Below are 4,631 nucleotides of genomic sequence, written 5' to 3' on the forward strand. Positions count from 1 at the left end.
GCCCCCGGTGCTGGTGGCATCGCTGTGGCCTCTTACCTTAAGGGTGGCTTTGCAAGTCCAAATAACTTCCCGCTCCGTAACCAAGAAAGGGTTTTTTAAATTCTATCTCCTCCTAAAAAGGAGCGTCTGTTGGTTAGGAGAAACTAGAGAATGAACTCATACATGCTCCTGTGCCTATGAACTACGTCAACCCCGTGGCGCAGGTTTTGCTCGTTGCTCTGCTGTCCCTGGCTCACCAGTCCCCTCGGGATGCTCTGACCGAGGTGCTCCAGGAACTCCGTTGGGTGTGAAGGTCGAAATCGTGCGTTTTAACCTTCCCTTTGTATAACTGATGGTTGCTTCACTACACAACAAACGTGAACTCAGAGTGCTTTTGCTCTTCCGGTGTTCTTTTTTTTCCCCTCCAGATTTCCTGCAAAATCTCACACATAATTATTTCAGTCTTTTAATTGTTCTTCCACTTCACTACCTGATTTGGGAATACAAGCTTGCATAATTAGTGAAGCCCGTGGCCAGCACGGGAAGCCCTGCCACTCAGGGTGTCTGCTGCAGCTACTAGCAGCCTGTCCCGGGAGCTCTCGAAATCACGAGGGAGCGTAAGTGCTGTGTCCTCGGCTTCAGAGAAGGAAGAACTAAACAGTCCAGACCTGCAGCACTCCTTGCTGGTGCCTCTGTGGTTTGGGGCCAGACCGTGGGAATGGATTTGGCTTGGCCCTGTGGTCAGACTTCACCGGATTTTGACCACTGAGGCAAAATAGCTTCCTTTTTTCTGCATCCCTCCGAAGCGTTTGAGAGGTAATTACTGCGAGTGGTAACGAGAGCCTGCACGTGCGGGTACGACTGGGAAACCAGCCTGCACAATTGTTCTTCGGAGAAGTATTTTTATGTTGCATTTCGTATATTTTTGTGTTGACATTCAAACGTAGAATGTGGATGCGTCTGTGTATTTGCCTAGGCTGTGAGTGCTGTTTGAGTTGCAAAAGGCCTTGAGATATTTGCTTCAAGGGCAGTGAATAAGCAGAAGCTGATTACTGTCATATTAAATCAGATCACCAGGAAAAACCCGTGGGGTTTGTTCTCAGGAATTATTCATTCGATAAGTTTGAAACCTATTTTTTTTCCTTTTTTTTTTTTTTTTTTTTCTTGGGGTGGTGGGACCCTTTCAGCATTACTGCTGCCTCAGTTCTAATGTAAATATCTCTGAAGATTTGTATTTCTTTTTTTGGCAGAATGTCCACAAGGTCCTGAGCACACCCAGTCATTTACCAGATGAGAAAAGGTAGGAGATGGCTCCTGGAAATCTTGAACAGGAACATGAAATGTCCTTCTCTGACCTTTCTCAGGGGAAGGTGATTCATGCAGAACTTATCGGGAGTTTCTAAACATACTGTTGCTTTGGTAGTGAAGCTGCTGGGGACAGATGAGCTGGAGGCTGCTGGTGGACTGGGACTTGGGGAGGAGGGGAGAGGGGGGTGATCCCTGTTCAGGCTTTTTGGGGAGGGAGTAGGTGAAACACTCATCTAGGTAAGTTGTTCTTGTTAGCAGAGACCCTAAGGAGGTTGTTTCAAAGAAGCAGAGTTTTGACCCCCCTGTTTTTCCTGGTGTGGGCTTTAGGACCGTGTCCTTTTCTATCAGCAGTTATAGAAACCGGTAGAGTGTAAGCAAAGGGCTCGCATGACTCTCAACAAATGGCTGCAGAAATAGCGTTCAGGCTTCTTTCAACCTGAACGTACCTCCTATCACTTGGGAAAAAAATGTATCACAACTATACATGTGGTTTTGATAGATTAAATCATTGAAATGTCACTGACCCATTGATAACAATCAGCCTCTTTATAAAAACCGGTTTTAAAGAATGATTGGAAACGATTTTTAAGCTTCTGAGATGGTTTCTTCTAATATTATGAAGGGAAAATGTTTTTGAGAAATTCTAAAAGAACTACTTTGGTGGTGGTCTATAACACAATGATGGAAGTACATCTAGAAGGGAGTGTCCTGTGCTGCTGAGCAATCGAGATGCGACTGCCCCCATTTACCCAGAGTTTACACAGAATATCCTTCATGAGAGGCTGGCTGGGATTTTCAGCGACCCTTCTATGATGGAAGTATTGATGGCACTTTCCGTGTTTATAAGAGTCAGCAGTGAAACAGAAGAGGATAAAACAGACGCAGTCTCAGATACATCTCTTCCATCTTCAGATCTTGTTGACATTTTGCTATTAGAAGCGAAAGAACTGTTAGCACCAATCCTCTCCAACAAGGACGGTAAGCACTGAATTAACCGAAGGAACCTGAATCCAGACAATCTCAGGGATGTCTGTTAGTCTTATTTACTGTTTCCAGCACCTTCTGTATTTTTTGCCGTACCCGTTAAACCTCCCATACCTCTACCTGGCTCTCTCATGCTAACCGAGATGGAGTTGCCCCCCCTCCCCGTGTATCCACATGGCTCATCTTTGAATGTGAAACGCAGACTTGCAGTGAAAGGAGTCAAAGGGTAGAGGAAAGGCATTTATCCAGGGAAAAAAAAACAATCAGGCAGGAAATGCTGGGGCTGCTGGAGATCAGGAGTCAAATCTTCTGCTCCAGGTAGACCCATCATGCTCGATCGGGTCTGCAGTGGGTGTAGCCAGCTGTGCTTTAAGCCTCCAAGGATGGAGACCCTCAGCCTCTCTGAATAATGCCTTCCCGCTTGGAGGAAAAGATTTTCCCAGCATCTAGTCTGAACTCCTGCAGGTGCAGTACGTGGCCACTGCCCCCCCTTATATTGTCTGTCGCTGCCGAGAAGAGCTTGGTTCCAACACCATTCTAATTGCCCTTGCAGTGGGAATGGGCGCTGCGGGATTGCCTCGCAGCCTCCTTCCTGCCAGGTTCAACAAGCCCAGCTCCCTCAGCCCAGCCTCTCCTTGCAGCTTATGAACCCGGGAGCTCCCTCCGCTGGACCCTGTCCCGCTTCTCAATAGCTTTGAACCAGGAATCCAAACCTTTGTTACACCATTTAGGTGTAACAGCGATGCTGAGCAGAGTGGAATCGTCGCCCTCTTTCCTTGGCATACAAATCACTTCCCGTCACATGCCAGCGGATGGGAGAAAATCAGAGAGAAGGCATCTAGCCCCATGGAGTCTGAATTAACCTCCCTGGTATGGGACTCCAAGCACAGTCCATGAGCCATAAACGGTTCTTGGCAGCAGTTATCTGACCCCGCTTGTCTCCTTCCATGCAAAAGGAGAGAGTGTGGTCTCCTCCGTGTCACCATCAGGCGAGCACACAGCCCCAAAGAGCTGCCCTGTCTTCTCCTGCTGGTGCTGTTCACCAGCTGAACATGGCCATGGTCCCCATCGGCTTTGTCTCAAAGCACAAGCCACAGGGCAAACGGCTGCAGCCTTTATGCTCCTCTGCCTAGATGAGCATTTTCAGAGCTCCCGCAGCATTCACGTGTGCGTTCTCGTAACGCAGTAGCGTTGCTTGCACCGGGCGTGTTTTCTAACCCTTCACTTATACCTGGCTGTGCTCTTATTTTTGCAGCTTTGCCATGTGACAGGGACCAGTGCCTGCCTTCTGAAGGAATCCCAAACTACTCGGAGTAGGTGTCAAAACTGCCATGGTCTGTAGTTTTGGTGATACACACACTAAAAATTCCTGTTTGTTTTGCTGGCTTTTTTAATAAAAATTTTTGCTTGACAACTTTAACCAGATAGTCTAGTCTAGTCTAGTCTCACAGTGGAGAAGTATGTCCCTTCCTAGACAGCAAGAGACTTCCCACCCCGCACTGTGACATACGGTGTGAATTCCTAGATTTCCCTTTTGTTTTCCAAAATGTTCTTTTTCTTTCAGGCCAGGTGGGAATTTAGGATTCTATGATTTGTCTAGCTGTCATTTTTATAGCCCACTGTGAGTTCTGGGTAAGGGAAAAAGCATCACTTAATGTGTTAATCTTTTGTCTTTTGGTATCAAGATGCTGTGAAGTCCCAGCCAAGGAGAGCAGGACAACACAGCTTCATTTGGACTGTCAGTATCTTAAGAACTTCCCTAAAACCTTTTAAAGGGCTTACATTTAACACAGCCATATCCTAAACATACCTATTGAAAGGACGTTTTGAGACCTGAATGTCTACTGCCACTGTCTTAACTCACCACCTTAACTCAACTCAAGATCTGCCAGCGCCGCTTTTTAGTTAAGTGCCAGGCAGACTGATTTCAGGGTTATGTTTTATTTATTTCAAGATTCTGTTTTCAAACAAAACAGATGGCCAGTGCAATCCACGAGCCGTGCAAGATGCATGGCCTCCTCTTTCCTTCCCTGAATAACTGGTGCTGTCTTCATGTGCTCCTGTGTCCTTCTCCAAAGCTACTTAAAAGGTATTTCTTGTTCTCAGCCATCTTCATCAGAAGACCACGTGGCCCCCTCCTGCAAGCCAGACCAAGAGTGATCAACCGCAGCCACCGAGTCCAACCAACGAACTGCCTAAGTAGCCTCCACAAACCTCCCACGGCTTGTTCGTGCTCCAAACCGCGACCGTCTGTGACGCAGCTGCTGCTGTGCCGGGTGGTGGGAAGGACACGCCACGGGTGCTTCGGCTTCCAGCAAACCAGACTGAGCAACAGGATTTCTGACACGAGACTAACTCTT

Source organism: Buceros rhinoceros, unplaced genomic scaffold (genome assembly GCF_000710305.1).
Source record: "Buceros rhinoceros silvestris isolate BGI_N320 unplaced genomic scaffold, ASM71030v1 scaffold19919, whole genome shotgun sequence".
In the NCBI taxonomy this organism is placed as follows: domain Eukaryota; kingdom Metazoa; phylum Chordata; class Aves; order Bucerotiformes; family Bucerotidae; genus Buceros; species Buceros rhinoceros.